This window comes from Amblyraja radiata, chromosome 5 (genome assembly GCF_010909765.2).
Source record: "Amblyraja radiata isolate CabotCenter1 chromosome 5, sAmbRad1.1.pri, whole genome shotgun sequence".
Lineage (NCBI taxonomy): Eukaryota > Metazoa > Chordata > Chondrichthyes > Rajiformes > Rajidae > Amblyraja > Amblyraja radiata.
In genome coordinates, this window is record NC_045960.1 from 16,118,054 (window position 1) to 16,138,439 (window position 20,386).

The window sequence follows — 20,386 nt, forward strand, 5'->3', positions numbered from 1 at the left end:
GAAGCTGTACCTGAGAGTGCACAAAGCTTCAAAGCTGTAATCTAACGTCAATGTATTCTGGATTGGAGCTAATCTCTCAAATTTGCTTCTAGGTTAGACTTTACATACCTCGGGACTGTGCCATAGCACTTTTTAAGTTTCACTCAGTTTACAATCTTTGGTTGTGCAATTGGTTGGGATATAGTAACTGGGCAGATTCCCCGGGAGGATTTCATGTCCACTTCTCATGCTGGTCAGCTAAATACAATGGACTAATCTTGGGCTACTGGTTTAGGTTTATTATTGTCGCGTATATCGAGGTACAATGAAAAGCTTTTGGTTTGCATGCTATCCAATCAATCCACATAAATACAATCAAGCCAAGCTCAAGTACAATAAGAATGAAGGAGTGCAGAATATAGTTCTCAGCATTGTAGCGCACCAGTTCCAGAGACCGTCCAATGTCCGCAATGGGGTAGAGGCGAATTGGACAGTATCCTAGCTTTTGGAAGGACTGTTCAGAAGCCTGATAACAGAGGGGAAAAAACTGGTCCTGTGGAAAAAGTCTGGTGTTGCGCGCTTTCAACCTTCTGTACCTTCTGCCGGATGGGAGCGGGGAGCGGAAGGAATGGCCAGAGAAGGCCAAGTCTTTGATTATGTTGGCTGCTTTCCTGAGGCAGCGTGAAGTGCAGGTGAAGTCAGTGGTGGGAAGTCTGGTCTGCGTGGTGGACTGGGCTACATCTACAACTTTCTGCAATTTCTTATGGTTTGGGGCAGTTATACTCACCTGGGACACAAGATAGGGAGGTGCAGCCCACGAGGAGGCCATTTAGTCCACTTCTCAGAAGAATTCTTCAGTTAGTTTCCCTCCCCTGTTCACTGCCCCCAGATTTGCAAATGGTGGCAAGCAGTAGGGACTGCCTGTGCATTTTGAGTTGAATTAAAGAATTCCTCACTTAATTTCTCACTGATTTTCAAAATGAAATTGTCAACGACTTGTACGAAATTAAAAAAGATCGAGGTAGTCGAGATTTAGCGCTGCTGCAGTGGCTGAGTAGCGGCCCTAGATGTCCCCAATGCACTATGTAGATTCCGTGTGGGACTAATGAACAAAATCAGAGGGCGAGAGGACTCTGCTCCATTTGTTTGTTTTGAATTGCAACAACAGGCTGGTGAGGTGTGTGAACTTGTCTGCCTGGGTCAGGTTCTCTGGCATGTGTTGTGTATTGCAATGGACGGTAGAGCTATCTGAGCAGTACCGTCTTGCCAAATCTCGGCACTTTGAATTGCAGAGCACACTATAAATGTTGGGTGATGCAACCGAGGTTTGACGCACTTAACACAAGTGCCAGGGAAGTGAATTGATGGACTGGTTAATGCTGGTCGTCATGCCCTGGAGTGAGTAATTGTCCTAGGATATCCTTTCCAGCCGGTAATCATTGGCTAACTTGTAAGAGTCATGATCCAGCTAGGGCAGATTTTCCAAATAAGTCTACAATGTTTATATAGCCTAAAGAAGGCTCTCGACCCGAAACGTCGCCCAATCCTTTTATCCAGAGATGCTGCCTCACCTGCTGAGTGTCTCCAACATTTAGTGTCTATCTTCGGTGTAAGCCAGCATCTGCAGTTCCTTCCTATACATACACCCAGCAACTGGTGATGTCCATAAATCTCAGACTTCAAGCAGTCATTGCATGCAAGGGATATGCAACAAAATACTAAACTTGACTACTATCATTTACATGGGGCGGGGGGGGGGGGGGGGGGGGGGGGGGGGGGGGGGGACCACACACAATGTATAAACACAGCTGTAATTTCTACATGGAGAAACCAAAATGTATAAAAAATGCCTTTATTAAATTCTGATAATGTGCACTTTAACCACATGTGATTTTTTTCCTATTATAAATCTCAAATTGTGGAGTTCAGAGGCAATTAAATAAATGATGGGTCTTTGTCCCAAACATTATGGAGGGCACTGTAGATCGTGGAGAAGTGCTTGCAGCAAACTTTTCACTTGGTGCTACAACTCATTAGGGTCAAGAGTGCAACACCTCTCTTTTGAAAGATGATCCATACAAGGATCAGCAATTATTCGTCTGTCACCGATTGTACACCTCCTACGTGTGTATTTCCCTTTAAAAAATGCATGAGTTATTAATAATCAGAGCTGCTAATACGATAGCAAGCAGAGTGCTGGCAGATTTACCTGCTGGTGAAACACCAGGACCATGTTTGTTCTGCTTTCCCTGAGCTCTTGTGGATGTGTAGATGCTGAGTGATGGCGCAGTGGTAAATGGTGCTCCTCGTAGCTCCAGGAACCCGGAACAATGGAGATTACAAAAAGTTGTGGACGCTGCCTGGTCCATCAGGAGTACTGATCTCCCTACCCGGTCCATCACAAGTATAGATCTCCCTACTGACAAAGAGATGTTTTTGAGGCACTGCCTCAGGTAGGCAGCCAGCATCATCATGAACCCACACCACCTTGGCCAAGCTCTTATTTCAATCCTGAAAACGTTTAAAAACCACGACCGCCACATTCAGAAACAGCTTCTTCACAACAACCATCAAGCTCTTGAACACCACACAACACTAATCTATGAACTATGGACTGTCCTTAGTTGCACTAAAGACTATGTTTTTTTTAACTAGTATTGGCGTGTTGCTTTTTGTGCCGTTCATATTTTCCACATGCATTGTGTTTACAAGCCTGTTAAGCTGCTGCAAGTAAGAATTTCAATGGTCTGCTGTCGGTGCATATGACCATTAAACACTCTTCCTACACATGCACATAAAAGGCACAGTTTCATAGTTATTGCCGAAATATCATTTTTAGCATTTGCACAATGGTGCGTGTGTGTAAGAATTTAGCCCCTGTGCCAGTTGTTGGAACACATCCTTTCTTTACACCCCCCCCCCCCGACAGCTGTGAATAACTCCACACACTGCGAGACTCTGGCCATTGTTTATTGGTGGGTTTATGGTATTCTGCACAACTACAGTGAGATATAGCTACAATGAAAATCTTGCTTGCAGCACCATCGCAGGCACACAGACCCAGACAATGCACAATATACAAATTATACATAAAATGCTCACAAAATTTCCAAAAAATGGTGTCATAACCGGGTGAAGGGTGGGTAGATACGAAGGCGGAATATCCCTTTCAATTTCTCTCTTTCCTTTTCTCTTTCTCTCTCCTATTCTTTCCCTTTCTGCTTATTTCACATCACCTTCTTTCCTTTTTCGAGCTATATAATATTCTATCTCTATATTTCTTGCTTTTCTTACTTTTTTTTTCTACTATTAAATTTAAAATGAGAAGTTGTACATGAAATGTAATATGTCTTATATTATTGTACATCACTTCTAATAAAAAGATTTTAAAAAAATTTAAAAATTCCAAAAGTCAGAAAAGTGCAAGAAATCAAGAAACCAAGGACTGCAGATACTGGTTATCAATAACTCAGCAGGTCAGGCAGCGTCTCTGGTCTGAGGTTGGGCACCGGCATTTCCATAGTCGCCTATCCATGTTCTCCAGAGATGCTTCCTGGCTTGCTGAGTTACTTCTGCACTTTGTGTCTTCCCAAAAAATTAAGACATGGGTGCAAAAATATAAATAGAGAAAAACACGAGTCCATAGATGTGCAGGAGGTGGTCCCTGGCGTTCTGATGTTGCGGTAGGATTAGGGTTGTGCAGGGTCAGTTCAAGAACCTGATGGGTGTAAGAAGTAGTTTAGTACAGAGATGCAGCACGGAAACGGGCCCTTTGGCCTACCAAGTCCACGCCGACCATCAATCGCCCATTCGCACTAGTTCTATGTTATCCCACTTTCTGACCAACTCCTTACACACAGGGGGCAAATAACAGGGGCACATTTTCCTACAAACCCACATATCTTTTGGACGTGGCGGGAAACCCACATGGTCACAGGGAGAACGTGCAAACTCCACACAAGGTCAGGATCGAACCCGGATCTCTAGCGCAGTAAGGCAGCAGGTCTACCCGCTGCACCACTGTTCCGCCCAGTAGTTGTAGTTGCGAGGCACATTGCAATGCTCGAAAGCAATTGCTAATAACCATTTCAATGTGAGCCATTAATTGCAGAGAGAAATATTGTTTAGGTCCTTGGAATGGAGAGAATCTGGTCCCCACTTGTTGGCACCGAATACACCATGACTGATGATTACCAATGCAACCTGTCCATTCCAGCAGCGTGTGGTATGAATCAAGATGGTCTTTTGTGTTATTAGTGACCAAGGCACATTCCATGTCATTAATCTATTGGTGCATATGAATCTTGATAGCCCTTAGCTGTTGCTCGCTGCTGCAAGTTAATACCACCAAACAAAAGCATGCCATTAATTAAACTCTGGCAAAGTCATTAACATTTTTATTGCACATTTTTTTGGAATTTACAGTATCATTGAAGATCACTTTATCAGTGTCTATAATATAGCCAAACACTGCAGCTAATGTGAACGCAGCAAGATTCTACAAACAGCATAAGCTAAATTGGTTCATCAGAAGGCCAAGAAGAATGTTGCGACTGTTACATAGTTAATCAAGTTCACACTATTTGGAATTTCTCCAGCACTTTTGTCACGCTATTTGGATCCTGCTTAAAGGGCCTGTCCCACTATACGAGTTTACCCAAGAGCTCTCCCGAGTTTAAAAAAAATCAAACTCGTGGTAAGTACGTAGCGGGTACGTCGGAGCTCGGGACGTCTCTTAGTGGCTCGTGACGTTAACAGCAGGTACTCGGGGAAACGCGGTAAGCTCGTGAAATTTTTTCAACATGTTGAAAAATGTCCACAAGAGCCCCGAGTACCTACGAGCGGCCATTACCGTAATTCTCCGAGTTCGAATCAGGGGAAACTCGGGAGAACTCTTGAATTACCTCGTACAGTGGGACAGCCCCTGAAGGCTATTTTTTCTGCCGTGCATATCCTCGTATAACCCTGTAAATACATCAAACCATTATTTCAGCCTTGTTTTATGTTTGCTAAAACAGTGAGCTGCTGCAGGAACTCAGCAGGTGAGGCAGCATCTGTGGAGAAAATCGACAATCGATGTTTCTGGTCTGGACCATAAGTCTGGACTTATTTCTGTTAAATGTTACTGCTATTTGATTTTTTTTTCCCCTGGCCCAAACCACTGTGGTGGTGTTCACATTTGTTTAGGTTTTATTATTGTCATATGTACTGAGGTACAGTGAATAGCTTTTTTCATGCTATCCAATCAGATAAATACAGTGCCCTCCATAATGTTTGGGACAAAGGCAGATCATTTATTTATTTGCTTCTGTACTCCACAATTTGAGATTTGTAATAGAAAAAATCACGTGGTTAAAGTGCACATTGTTAGATTTTAATAAAGGCCATTTTTATACATTTTGGTTTCACCATGTCAAAATTACGGCTGTGTTTAAACAGAGTCCCCCCATTTCAGGGCACCATAGTGTTTTGGACATGGCTTTACAGGTGTTTGTAATTGCTCAGGTGTGTTTAATTGCCTCCTTAATGCAGGTATAAGAGAACTCTCAGCACCTAGTTTTTGCTCCAGTCTTTATCACCATTGGAAGTTTTTATTGCTGTTTATCAACATGAGGACCAAAGTTGCACCTATGAAAGTCAAAGAAGCCATTATGAGACTGAGAAACAAGAGTACAATTGTTAGGGACATCAGCCAAACTTTAGGCTTACCAAAATCAACCGTTTGAAACATCATTAAGAAGAATGAGAGCACTGGTGAGCTTACTAATCGCAAAGGCACTGGCAGGCCAAGGAAGACCTCCACAGTTGATGACAGAAGAATTCTCTCTATAATAAAGAAAAATCCCCAAATAACTGCCCGACAGATCAGAAACACTCTTCAGGAGTCAGGTGTGAATTTTTCAATGACCACAGTCTGCAGAAGACTTAATGAACACAAATAGAGAGACTACACTGCAAGATGCAAACCGCTGGTTAGCCGCAAAAATAGGATGGTGTTGCGCCATCTGGTGGTTGAGCCACATAGATCTAACCCTTGTCAGTAGAGGTGGAACGGTCACGTGACTGAGTTTGGCGGGAGTTTGCGAGTGACGATCGTCATCAGTCCACTGGTGTGTCCTGCAGCAGCAGCAGCAGCAGCAGCAGAGTCCTTGCTTGAGCTCCCACAATGCGCGTGTGTGTTTAACAGTTGTATTTTTGACAATAAAGATTGTTTTATTCATAACGCATGAATTACTACAGTGGTGACCCCGACGATCCAAAACTGTCTCGTTTGGATTTTCAAAATGCACACCGCCGACGACCTCGCCCTCGCCCTCGCCCAGCCCAACAGAATGAAGTTTCAATTAAGCTGCCTGTTTTCTGGACATCGCAGCCCCAGGTGTGGTTTGAACAGGCTGAAGCCCAGTTCCACATTCGGCGCATTACGGCTGAGGAGACCAAATATTACTATGTGGTCGGTGCGCTGGATCAGGACACTGCCGGTCGCCAGCTGACGTCAAGTACGATGGCCTCAAAGCACTCCTCTTGTGCACTTTCGGGCTCAGCCGCCGCGTCCGGGCCGCAAGACTCATGCACATGGGTGGTCTTGCTGATCGCAAGCCGTCTGTGCGAATGAGCGAGATGCTTACCTTAATGGATGGTCATCAGCCCTGCCTCCTGTTCGAGCACGCCTTCCTGGAACAGATGCCCGAGGACATCCGCCTGCTCCTCGCGGGTGACAATTTCACTGACCCCCTGCAGCTGGCTGAACGTGCGGACATGCGAACGAGCTGTGGCAGGCCAAACAGCAGTATCCGGGAACCGGCATGGCCGGCCAAAAGCATCGCCTCTATGCCTGAGATTGTCATTCGGGGCAGCGTTTCCTCGTCGACGCGGGCACGGAGGTCAGCGTTTTGCCCCCGTAACTAGTCAACACTCGTTCCGGTTAGCGGGGGCCTTCTCTTACTGCCGTCAATGGCAACTCCATCCGAAGGTACAGTGTTCGCATGGTCCCCATCATTTTCAGATCCTGCCATTTCACTTAGAATTTCACCGTTGCCGGCCGCCGATTTCCTCCGGGCACAATCCCTGCTAGTCGATGTGTGGGGACAGCGCCTTGTTCATGCTGCGACTTTGGAATCGATCTCTTTGAGCCTTAGCTAAGCCACGCCTCGACCCGGTGTCTCCTGTGGACAATGTCTATGCCCAGACTTTGGCAGAATTCCCCGACATTCTACACCCAGTTTCATTCGGCCTGCCGCAAACATGGGGTGGTGCACCATTTTCCCACCACTGGGCCGCCACTCCACGCATATGCAAGCACCCTTCCCCCCGACAAGCTTAAAATGGCCAAGGCCGAGTTCCGTCAGATGGAGGCCATGGGTATTGTGCGTTGCTCCGACAGCTCGTGGGCCTCTCCCCTTCACAATGTCCCCAAAGTGTCTGGGGGCTGGAGGCCTTGTGGGGATTACCGCCGTCTCATTGACGCCACGACAGCCGACCGCTACCCTGTTCCTCACATCCAGGACTTCACGGCTCATCTGGACGGCGCCAAGTTATTTTCTAAACTCGACCTGGTTCGGGGCTATCACCAGATCCTGGTCTATCCTGACGACGTACCCAAGACGGCTCTCATCACCCCTTTTGGGCTGTTTGAGTTACTCCGGATGCCGTTCGGCCTCAAGAACGCCGCGCAGGCTTTCCAGCGATTGATGGACATGGTGGCCCGTGGTTTGGATTTTCTATTTATTTACTTGGACGATATCCTCGTCGCCAGTCGCTCTCGCCAGGAGCACTGTGCTCATCTCATATTACTCTGTCAGCGGCTCAGCGAGCATGGCCTGGCCATCAACCTGGCTAAGTGTCAGTTTGGTCTTAGTTCCATCAATTTCCTCGGCCATCACGTTACCCTGCATGGTGTGGTCCCGCTCTCGGACAAGGTTGAGGCCATTCGCCAGTTTCCTCGGCCATCCACGGTGAAAGGGTAGTTGGGTAGTTTTAAAGCGGAGATTGACGGGTAATTGATTAGTAATGGTGTCAAAGGTTACGGTAAGAAGTCAGGAGAATGGGGTTGAGAGGGAGAGATAGATCAGCCATGATTGAACGGCGGAGTAGACTTGATGGGCAAATGGCCTAATTCTGCTCCTATGATTTATGAACATATGAATTTATTAAAAACTTTTTTTGCTGTAAGTGGAACTGAGAAGTGGTGAATTGTTGAATTTGATGCATAGCAGATCGCCGATCCTCCTCCCCATCCCATTTATAAAGAATCTGGTTAATGTCCTGAAGCTTAGGTTGAGACCGGACAGGTATTGGAAACAGGGCCAAGGACATAGCCATCAACGTCGTTATGGATGCTCATTTGGAGCTTCAGACTCTGAGGGTAGGCAGTAAGTTGGACTGATGAATTGGGAGTGACGAGGGAGGGAGTTATTGCTCTATAAAATTGATGTTTGTGAAATTTGGCAGCTGTGTGGCTGAACCAAGAATGTTCACTGCTCATTAGTGAAGACTGCGAGGCTCTTTAATGTGTGCATAATTAACTGCAAAGGCATCCCGCTGTTCAGAAGCTTGGAGGAAAATAAAAATATTGCTAAATTTGCAGTTAAAAAACTGAAAGCAGCTGTTGTGTGCCTTTTGACTGAGGAGGGATTTGTTCTTTGTTACACTGGTTTTCGACGTAGGAATGTATTGTTTTAAAAATGGTGATTTTAATCTGGTCAACATTTCTGCTTCAGGCTAGTTTCGGGCAGATTCACAGTGTCCCAAGGTAGCTTTTAAAGATTTACAGGAGAAAGTAATTAGTGGAAAAGCTGTATGCATCCTAAAGTTTACACACATTTGTGGCAATGTCCAGCTGACTGGCACATTGTGCAGCATCAGTGCCAAGCCCCATCCTTTGCAACAGGTAGAACATCAGCAGGTAACGACATTTGGTGCCCATGTGCTTTGGCTCTACGCACAGCCTGATGCAGCCACACACGCAGGTGGCCATCGGGATGAGGGCGGTGTTGGGCACATGTTTGCCCCCGATGTCTGTGAACTTGTGCATCGTGACCCACTAGACCCGCTCCAACTTTGATCCCTCGGTGAACTGGAAGATGGCCCTTGTGATCGCCGAGGCATACGAGCAGGGGACGGGCCAGACTCGCAGTCAGTACAGCAACCCCTCACACTGGATCAACCGAGTTACCGAGGAGGGTGGTGAATCTGTGGAATTCTTTGCCACAGAAGGCTGTGGAGGCCAAGTCCGTGGATATATTTAAGGCAGAGATAGAAAGATTCTTGATTAGTACGGGCGTCAGAGGTTATGGGCAGAAGGTAGGAGAATAGGGTTGGGAGGGAGAGATAGATCAGCCATGATTGAGTAGACTTGATGGGCCAAATGGCCTAATTCTGCTTATGATCTTAGGACCGAAATGTACAGCTGAAGGGAGGAATATGGGTGGAGGGGGACGTGGGGAGGGGAAAGAGGAGGAATAAGATTCCCAGGCTTTCTTTGTGAATGTGATGAATGAAGTTCAATGATTTGGAGATGTTTTGATTTAAAACAAATGTTTAGTATAGAGATACAGCATGGAAACAGGCCCTTCGGCCCACCAAGTCTGCGCCGACCAGTGATCACCCCGTACACTAACACTATCCTACTCATTAGGGACAATTTCCTGAAGGCAATTAACCTACAAACCTGCACATCTTTGGAGTGTGGGAAGAAACCGGAGCATCTGGAGAAAACCCACGCTGTCACAGGGAGAACGTACGAACTCTGTACAGACTGCATTCGTCATCAGAATTAAACTCGTGTCCCTGGCGCATTGGAAGGCAGCAACTCTACTGCTGCGCCACTGTGCTGAAGTGTTACAATGTTGTAACAAGGGCAGTTGTGTTTTGAAGATGCTTAATTAACTGGATGCTATATCTGTGTGGTATTGTCCTTGTATTTGCGTACATGATGTACACATTTGCACACAATTCCCCCTGACCAACACCGAGTCAAACTCTGATTAAACCAGTGCTCCAGCCTTCAGAGCGCTGTGCTTCAGAATCATGTTTGCTCATTAGTCCGGAACGTGCCAGGGATCGGGGATGTACGCGGGGGCGTGTGGTCGGTACTACATTTGGAAAAACAGGGGTCAGATATGTGGGTGCGTTTGTTGAGGGAGCTGGGGTCCCGAGGGCTGTATGTTCCGTATGGTTTTTATTTCTTGTACTCCCTTTTAAACTCGTGGGATTTGTTGGAAAAAAACTTGTCATACTGTTATGCAGCATTGATTTAGAAAAAAGACAAAGTGAGAGTAATAGGACCATCCATTTGTTTGGAAATGCTGGACCAGCAGATTTTCCAGACAAATCCCCTCTGCCAGCACGTGATCCATATCCCTCCATTCCCTGCATACATAAAATTCTCTTACATTTCATCATACCTGCCTCCACCACCACACATGGCAGTGCATTCCAGGCAGCCAGCACTCTTTGTAAACTAAAAATTCTTTGCCCGCACATCTTGTTTAAACTTCACCCCCCCTGGCATTTAGGCTCTGCCTCCTTGTTCTTTGTATTACCACCTGGGGAAAAGGTTCTGACTGTTTACCCATAATCTAAATGCCTCCCATAATTGTATATACTTATATCACATCTCCCCTCAGGCTCTGATGCTGCAGAGAAAATAATCCAAGTTTGTCCAATCTCTCCTTGTAGGCAGTAGCCTCAAACCCATTCTGGTAAATCTCTTCTGCACCCTCTCCAAAGCCTCCATGTCCTTTCTGTAATGGGACAACCAGAACTGCACATAATATGTTGACCTATGGGATGATGCAGCATAGCAAAATCTTGCCGGATTGAGCCGGGGACTCAGAAGTGATCATGCGGCTACAAACATTGTTCACCATGGGTTCTTGAGTTGTCTTTTAAATTTATTCCTGAAGGTAATACATTTGAAGATGACAGTAAATGGAAAGTCTAGGCTACTGTGTCTCTAATTGTGCCATCAGTTAAAGTGAAGGCCTTTGATGTGATACAGTCAAAATCCAAGTGAATAATATGCGCGAAGAGTTGAGAGGTTTACTGTTCAATTTTACAGCTGGATGATCGGCATAAGATTTTACACACCAGGTGGGACCAGGCTGGTGTTGGAATTAGTTTTGTACTGATAGGACCCAGCTGTTGTACATGTGACGAATGGGACAAAGCTTATTGTAGATGGATTCTGCAACTCATTCCACTCACCTCCCCCTCCTCCCACAGCAACCCCCTCCCCCCTTGTGTAAACTTTTGTAATTAGACTTTATCTTAAAAGGTTTGCTGTTGATCAGACTTCAAGCCTGGTTTTAATTAAGGAGCTTGTTTTTTTTTAAATCTTGGAACCAGGCAATAATCACAGCGGACTCGAGTTTCTAGTAATTATGGACTACGCGTCCTTGCTCCCCCCCTCCGCTTGTGCAGAGCGCCTTGATCTGGTGGGAACAATAGACTGAAGGCTAGGCAGAACTTGCAAATCTTCTTTTTACTTTGAGCTAGTTGCCCTCTTGCAGGTGTGAATGCAATGGGAAGCAGATGTTCCAGTACTTTGACTTAAAACAAACTTCCTACCAATTTTCTCACCCTCTGTCCCACATTGGTTCTGATACCGGAGCCTAAGAGAATTCAACACATCTTGAACATATTTTGCTCAGAGGAGGATGATTTTTTAAACACATACACCCTTCCTTTTACCTTGGGACCAATTATTTCTGGGTTAAATACTCTTTGCTCTATACTCTATACTTGATTTGAAAAGTGATTCAAATGATTTTTAACTTGACATTAACCAAGCTTCCATCTCTTCATATCTCTCGCATGCATCTAGACCAAGTCAACATTAAGCCACAGGGTTACAAGAGTGAAATAATATCTGACCAGCTTTAGTCGAGAGCATCTAGCTACGCCCCCAATACATCCAAGGACTGCTGGATCTCCCAGTTAATAACTATTTTAACTCTCCTTCCCATTCTCACACCAGCCTGTCTGTCCCTGGGACGCACATTCTGCTTGGGTAGCTTTCAAACCAATGATATGATCGCTGAATTCTTTCTTTCCTCTGCCTCCACTCCTCCCCCCCACCCCCCCCTTCACTGGATCGCAATGCGCACAAATTTCTTCTGCCATCTTTTACCACCCTAGTCGCCATGATCGTTTCCCCTCCTCTATGCGCTCATCTCCCATCCTTCCCATTCATGGCTTCTCTTTTATCCTCTCTCATATCTCTCCCTCCCGACTTTGTTTCATACCTCCCCTTCCTCCCCTTCTCTCCTCATCCGATACCCTTTTGTCTGGGGTACGCAGACCCATCTACCAGTCACTCCTCCACCCCCCATCTGTATCCAGGCTTTGCTCCACTCTCACCTCTCTTTCCCTGTTCCTTCTCCCTCTCCTTCTCTCCACCACTCTATGCAGCCCGAAGATGTTTTGGGTCAGGACCCTTCATCTGTCTATATCATCCACAGTTGCTGCTTGACCTGCTGAGTTCCTCCAGCACTTTGTTTTGTGGTCGAGATTCCAGCATCTTCAGTCTCCTGTGTCCCCGTTATTTATTATTGTCAAATCTACATTCCTGGGCAGACGTTATGTTGGGGTGATGGACTAGAAACTTTGTAAGACTGTGCCCATAAATACTGTGGCTCCAAGATCAGGTTAGAGGCTGGGTATTCTGTGGCAAGTGATTTGTTGTCGTCTCCAGTTTTTTTTCAATCATGTGCAAGGCTCTGGTCAACAAAATGGAGGAGGCATATGTCGGGGATAAGTGAAGCCCTTGAGGTTTCAGACAGCGCTTCCCCGCTTTCCCTGGCCCCCGCCTTTGCGATGTGTGTGTGTGTGTGCGCAGACGGTCGATCCGGCTCGCGGTTTCATCGCTGACGGTCGATCCAGCTCGAGGTTTTTCAGGCGAGTGCCCTCGAGCTTGAAGGTCGAAGACAGTCGCTGAAAAGTCGCGTCAGTGGGACAGGCCCTTAAGTGTTTAAATTTGGTTCCTTGAGTAACCATTAGAAGAGTTTCATAATATTCTCACCTTTATCCGAATAACACAGGGGCATAACATTTTGTATAGGCTTAAATCGTGATGTTTTTCCTGAAATACAGGATGAGCCTGCAGTCACTGTAAAAACAATAAAGTCAAAATATGGTATCAATTTGAGTAATAGAGTGAGGAGGAAATGAGTTTCCTTACAGGGTATATTGTGGTTTAAACACTTCCACTGGGTACGATATAGCATTGTGGTGTGAATGATGTATTCATTCCGCCTGCAGGATGTGAATGCAATGTTATTTTCTCCCTTCACAGCACGTTCCCAATCTTACACCAAAATGGTGCAGATACAGGATAGCTCAAAGGACCATTGACCGGAAACTTGACCCTGTTTCACTATGGATGCTGCCAGACCTGCTACGTATTTCCAGCATTATCTGTTGTATCCTTCCTCAGTCTGAAGAAGGGTCTTGATCTAAAATGTCACCTATTCCTTTACTCCAGAAATGCTGCCCGTCCCGCTGAGTTACTCCAGCAATATGCGTCCCTCTTATCTGTCGTATCACAGTTTCCAATGTAATCTGGAGAGGGTGCTGGATTGGTCCCCAGTCCTTCTCTGCAGACTTTTGGGTGAATGCGACACAAAGAAGGAAAGAAATGTTATCTTAATATTCTGTTTTTCAACTCTTGGATACGGGGTACACAGGCACTGACAGGAGAGATTAATCCACGTGGCAGAAATCATAAGTTGGTCAGTGCCCATTGGAACTCAGACTGAGGGAAGTGAAGCAAGCTGTGCCTCTTGGCTCTGGTGGCAGGACCTATTCCACTTGGGTAGCTTACAACCCAGCGGTATGAACGTTGAATTCGCTAATTTTAAGGAACTTCTACTAACACGCCCATCGCCTACCCCATTGCCCATTTTCTCCGCCCTAGTCCGTTAACCAGTTCCACAGTTCACCACATTCTTTCTTTTGAGCTCACATCTTCCCTAACCAACAATGGGCTTGCCAGGACACCACCCTGCCTGAGATCATTTGTGGCCAGTCCTGATCTTTTCTCGCCTCCAGCTTTTCGCCCTCCCCAACCCACAACTTTCAGTCTGAAGAAAGATCCCAACCTGAAAATTCACCAATCCTTTTTCTCCAGAGTTGCTGCCTGGCCCACTGAATTACTTCAGCACTTTGTGTCTATCCCATGTTAGATTTATTCTGTCACCTCTTTCCAAAATTTGTTTGAATGAGCACATTGTGAGTTTTGTCAGAGTTTTCTAAATATTGCTTTGGGACCATTATAGCGGAAAGAGTGGTTTATCAGCAAGGTGCCATCTGTGATAGAGATGAGGAGATTTGATGTCTGATTCTCGGGAATGGAATCTAAGTTTTCAACCTCCTGCCGAAGCAGTTTTTCCTCACACTGAACTGACGTGAAGCTTCCTGACTACAGTGTCGACTACGGTGCAGAGAAAGTGCTGGAGGAACTCAGTGGGTCAGGCAGCATCTGTGGAGGGAATGGACAAGCAACGTTTCCGGTCGGGACCCTTCTGCAGACTGATGGAGATATGTCAATCAACTCAAACACACTAAATGAAATGGCGAGTTTGACTTTCTGAATGGCAATCTGCAATAAAACAACTGTGTATAGCAAATCATGGAATGGATTTTCCAAGCAGAGTAACAACAGTGAATCCCTTTAATGGTCGAAGTTTTTTGCAGCTTGAAGAGACTATTTAACGCAGCTGCTCTCTTGCTGGTTGTGTTCAACACAATCCTCTTTTTGAACTCCATTAGCAATATGTTGAACGCTACAAAAAACATTGACCATTACAGCTCAAGAACAGGCCCTTTGGCCCACAATGTCTGTGCTGGACTTGGTGCCAAGACCATCACATCTCCCTGCATATCCCTCCATTCACTGCCTATCCAAAAGTATTTTAAATGCCATTAAAGTATGTTTCAACCACCAGCCCTGCCAGAGCATTCCAGGCACTCGCCACCCTCTGTGTAAAAAATAAAACTGGCCCCGCACAGCTCCTTTTAACTTTGCCCCTCTCGTCTTAAAGCTATGCCCTCTAGGATTTGATTTTTTCCATCTTGGGGGGGAAAAGATTCTGACTGTCAACCCCAGCTGTGCCTCTCACAATTTTATATACTTCTATCGGCTCACCCTGTAACCTCTATCATTCCAGAGAAAACAATCCCAAGTCTGTCCATCGGGAGAAATGTCTGATAAACTAAGGCGAGTCCAATAATGTCCCTCATCTGTAATTAGCTGAACATCTCGGGTCTCTGAAGATGGGTTTGGTGAATCAAAGCTATGGTAATCAGTGGGAAGAATAATTCTAACAATGCATTAAACATCAGTTACGTTACTGAGGTAAAAAATGCACACTGCTGTGTCGTTACAGAACAAAAACAAAACATTGCACCAAAGAGTTCAATATCTTGCAGAGTAATTTTAGAGCCATGAAATTAATTTATTTCCAGAAACACTCAGTGCACATGCTTCGGACAAGTTTTGTGCAATATTTTGCAAATGTTATTTGCAATGTTGTGTTGTGAGCTTAAGGGAGTGGTATTCACATAGGAAGCCCCAACAGTGTATGGATCGGATTTCTGAGGAATAGCAATTTAAGTGGTTTACCTGTGTTTAAGACTCAAAGGAATGGTTAGTTTGCACTTAGTAAGGTTATATAACTTGGACATTGTCCTCAGGAGGAGACCTTAATTGCATATTTAGTAATTCTTTAGTAAGACTGATCTTGTATAACCATTACCTTCCAGCCCCATCACCTCGCATTAATAACCATATCACGGCTACTTACATAGAAACATAGAAAATAGGTGCAGGAGCAGGACCTTCGGCCCTTCGAGCCTGCACCGCCATTCAATATGATCATGGCTGATCATCCAACTCAGTATCCTGTACCTGCCTTCTCTCCATACCCCCTGATCCCTTTAGCCACAAGGGCCACATCTAACTCCCTCTTAAATATAGCCAATGAACTGGCCTCAACTACCTTCTGTGGCAGAGAATTCCACAGATTCACCGCTCTCTGTGTGAAAAATGTTTTTCTCATCTCGGTCCTAAATGACTTTGCCCTTATTCTTAAACTGTGACCCCTTGTTCTGGACTTCCCCAACACCGGGAACAATCTTCTTGCATATAGCCTGTCCAACACCTTAAGAATTTTGTAAGTTTCTATAAGATCCCCCCCTCAATCTTCTAAAGGCTACTTGAAGAGCATGGACTGATCATTGGTTGACAAAATACTGCGAGTAGTTTGGGTCCAATTGATATATTGAGGTATTTTTGTGTAGATCTCAGGTGGTCAGTTGGAGTATCTCTCTGACTAACATCCCAAATGACTTAGTTTAGTTTAGAGATACAGCATGGAAACGGGCCCTTTGGCTCATTGGGTCCGCGCCAACCAGCGATCACCCGTTCACACGAGTTCTGTGCTACACTTGGGGTAATTTGGCAATTTACAGAAGCCAAATAACCTACAAACATGGACGTCTTTGGAATGTGGTAGGAAACCGGGTGAGCACCCGGAGAAAACCCTTACGGTCACAGGGTGAACGTACAAACTCCTTACAGACAGCACTGGTAGTCAGGATCGAACCCGTGTTTCCGGCGCTGTAAGGCGGCAACTCTACTTAATCTGAAACTGCTTATTTTTGCCAGAAGATTGAAAAAGCGGAATTGATCGACAGTTGTAAAAAGTGCTCCTAATCAATATTTTACTGATCGCTGTCAATAATGTACCTGGACCATACAAACAAGATAGTCCCAATTATGATTACAACTTGAGTTAGTTTAGTTAATCTCAACCACATTGGCAGTAAGCAAGCATAAAATACCTCAAATTGATTATTTTTATCCCTCAACAGATGTTGCCTGACTTGCCCAATGTTTCTGTTTTTGTTGCAATAGATTCTGCTGAGGCAAGAAAGGAAAAGATCCCCAGTTGCTGCTTATTATTGCCAGCTCATTATATTGGTATTGGTTTATTATTGCGATGTGTACAGAGATACAGTGAGGATTTTTGTTCGGCATGCTACCCAGTCAAATCATACTATACAAGGCTCTTTAGTCCTTCACTGGGCAAGTCAATCCTCTCCAACTCTTCAATCTTCTTGTTTCATCTGCCTTTTCATCTCTAGACTTTGTCCAACATCTGCCTATCTTGCCCCTCCTCACCTGTATCAATCTTTGTCCTGCCCCACCTCTCTTCCAGCTTTCTTCCCTCCCCATCCCTCACAATCAGTCTAAAGAGGAGTCCCAACCCAGAAGGATGTGGAGGCCGTCAATAAATATTTTTAAGGTGGAGATTGACAGATTCTTGATTAGTATGTTATAGGGAGAAGGCAGGAAAAATGTGGTTTGAAGGGAAAGATAGATCAGCCACGATTGAATGGCAGAGTGGGCTTGATGGGCCGAATGGCCTAATTCCGCTCCTGTAACTTATGAACATGATCTGAAACGTCACCTATCCATGTTCTCCAGAGATGCTGCCAGACCCGTTGAATTACTCCAGCACTTTGTGTTTTTGATTGAAGATGAGTTTGGTTGGGATTATGGTGTTGAGGGCAGGGTTATCGTCAATGAATTGGTCTCAGACTTGAGTGTCCTTGTTATCCAGAGGTTCCAGAGATGAGTGTAGGGCCAGGGAGACGGTGCCTGCCGTGGACCGGTTGTGATGGTAAGTGCATTCCAGTGAATCAAGGCTCTTTGGGCAGCTAGTGGGCTGGAGCAGGATGTTTCAGCCCCCTGTGGGCATTGCATGTTGTTATGAGTAGCCATTAGTTGAATAGTTTACCTTGGATCATGCATAGGTGGGTGGTTGTACAAGGAACTTGCGGAAGGCCGGCACAGTAGAGGAGTCACAAATTACAGAGGGGATGATAGCTTTTGTACCGACAAATTGTATGGCATTTGGAAAGATGATAGAAGAATTCATTATTGCTGGAGCAATGTTAACGGTGATGCCTGGGCATTGAAATGCATTCTGCATCAGATTGCTGTGGTGGCAAGGTAATATGATATTTATATTTATTTCCGCCGAATAAGACATCTGTTTTTGCCCAAGGCACCTGACCGTGGATTTCCGCTTCAGTCCTGGAACTCATTTAGCAGTTGCTTGCTCAGTGGCTGAATAAATACCTTGCATTGTAAAGACTGAGATCTTTTCAGTTACCAATACACCTCGTTAACGATGTTATGTAAAGTTTTGTGGAAAGGAACAGTGCTGTCTATCGTTGGTAGTTGATTTGTATCACTGCTGAGGCAGCATACCTTCCTCCATCGTAATGCTAAATAAAGGGATGGTTCATGCATCATTAGATTGACCTGCAGTGCAGGGAACGGGATATTGATGAAAACCCTTGCGGTGCATTGATAGATCTAATTTTAGAAGTGGTGTTTGATTGCATTTATTGTAACTAGTGACCACAGTTCAGACTGAAAATGGATTTTCAGAGAGTGTGCATTGATTCAAACTTGTGGTCTGCAGCTTTTCAGCTCAGCCAGTTGAAATTTTAATTTTGTGAAATTTGTACAAACACTATTTCTTGCAGAATTTTGATGATGAATGCTGTGCATTTTTGTCTGTCTTTAGTGTGACAGAATGCAAATCCAAAAGCAGATGTCACATCATCCATTCCTCATCCTGCCCTTGTCCACAAAATATCTTACATAATGCAACCCGACAAATGAAAAATGCTCCAACCTTCTTTTGCACCCAAAAATATCAAAGCCGTGGGAAAACTGCACGAAACCTGAAAATGTAAATGCAGAGAGCAATTTCAAAAAGCAGTTTTTGAATTGCTGAAAGGAGAAATGAAGGCAGGAGTAGATGTTTCCCATTCATGAAACCACGGCTGGATTTCAATACTGTATTCCTCACACTTTCTCCATACCTTTACAGTACATAATGTCGGGAAACTCGATTAAAATGTATTCAGCCACTTGCCTTCCGTCTGTTGAGCAGTCACAGGTTCCCCACCCTCGGTCTGATGAATTTGCCCAGGTCTCAGGGTTAAATCTTTTGCCCTGCATCCTGAGATTTTATCCAATCGGTTAGACCTCTCCCTATCATGAGAGAGAGAGATATCCTCCCTGCATACATTCAGAATGTCATGTTTCGATGAGATCCCCTTGTTACCTTCAGAACACTGGTAAATACAGCAGAGATAGGATCGTAGAGTCATACATCACGGAAACTGGCCCTTTGGCCCAACTTGCTCTTGCCAACCAGGATGCCCATCTGCACTAGTCTCACATGCCCACATTTGACTCGTATCCCTTGAAACCTTTCCTATCCATGTACCTGTCCAAATATCTTTTAATGTTGTTAGTTTGCGTCTAATCCAGGCATCCAGGATCCTCTGCATCTTTTCCAAAGCCTCCACATCCTTCCTGCTAAAGATTGAGATACGTGGACGTAGGTCAATTAACCACCTCGTATTTGCTGGTGCTCCAACTATTTATGCACCGATTAAGTTAACCGTGTCAACATAACTTTATTGCTCCTCTTTCATCTTGGATGATTAACTTCCTCTTAAGTGGCTCCACACTAGTTGCCTCAGTTTCCCGTTAAAGGGCGAGTTGTTTACCTGTTGGGTGAGGGCTCTGGTGTGTTCAGGCAATCTGCTTGGTTATGCCCCTGTCCCACTTAGGAAACCTGAACGGAAGCCTCTGGAGACTTTGCGCCCCACCCAAGGTTTCCGTGCGGTTCCTGGAGGTTGCAGGTGGTTGCCGGAGGTTGCAGGTAGTGGAAGCAGGTAGGGAGACTGACAAAAACCTCCAGGAACCACACGGAAACCTTGGGTGGGGCACAGTCTCCAGCGGTTTCCATTCAGGTTTCCTAAGTGGGACATGGGCATTTTAGTGTCTTCATCCAGATCTCAGTCTTGATGGCTCAGTCTGAATAATGTACCAGTGAGATACCAGTCTGGCTTGGTGTAACTCTAACTATGTTGCTGTCTCAGTTGTGGAAATGAGTTGCTGTGCGGCTATAGCTGACCATCCTAATGAATCTCTTCGCGAGCTATGAGGAGTAGTGAGTAATCGGCTTTAGTGGCTTTGAGCACTAACAGGACATCGGGATCATTTTAATAAAGCTCCCGTACACCCAGCATCATTAATCTTGGGACTCTGTTGCTGGGTGGCATTTGAACAAATTACACTGAATCCTAACCGAGGTTCCTGATGCATTATCCCAGCAGCTGTAGAGATTCTGTGCAATGTTCATCCACACAGCTTTTATAGAGCGAGTCAGTCATACCACTGAGGAGATTTGTGCTGTGAAGTCTGCTCTTTTGAAACACATGAACAATTACTAATGGTTAGAAAAGATTGAGACACAGAAACTGCAGTTGCTGGAATCTTGAGCAAAACACAAAGTAGTTTAGTTTATTATAA

The 20,386-nt window shown here is 45.1% G+C and overlaps 1 protein-coding gene across 3 annotated transcripts in view; it reads left to right on the forward strand.

Annotated features, from left to right (window-relative positions):
* The window catches only part of disp1 (dispatched RND transporter family member 1), a 212,749-nt gene that overhangs the window by 62,844 nt on the left and 129,519 nt on the right, over positions 1-20,386 (forward strand). The window lies entirely within an intron of this gene.